The sequence below is a fragment of the Gavialis gangeticus genome, unplaced genomic scaffold (genome assembly GCF_001723915.1).
Source record: "Gavialis gangeticus isolate Ggan-Ray unplaced genomic scaffold, GavGan_comp1, whole genome shotgun sequence".
In the NCBI taxonomy this organism is placed as follows: Eukaryota; Metazoa; Chordata; order Crocodylia; family Gavialidae; genus Gavialis; species Gavialis gangeticus.
In genome coordinates, this window is record NW_017728995.1 from 64889323 (window position 1) to 64889571 (window position 249).

Genomic DNA, 249 nt, shown 5'->3' on the forward strand with positions numbered 1-249 from the left:
TGCCTCTCCCCACTGTCCCAGCCCCCACATGGCTGCTCCGCCCCTGCCATGGCTCTGGCCCTGTAAGAAAAAAAACCTGCAAAACCCCAGACTCACTGTTCCTGCCAGCAGAGGGTGATCCCCACTGCCCCCCCACCATGTGGAGGGCTCTCCATGAGCCCCCCAAAGCCCTGAGGCCACTGCAGGACCTGAGAGTCCCGGGGCTTTTCTCATTTTTTTTTCTTAAAGGGCCAGAGCTGGCCCAGGTGG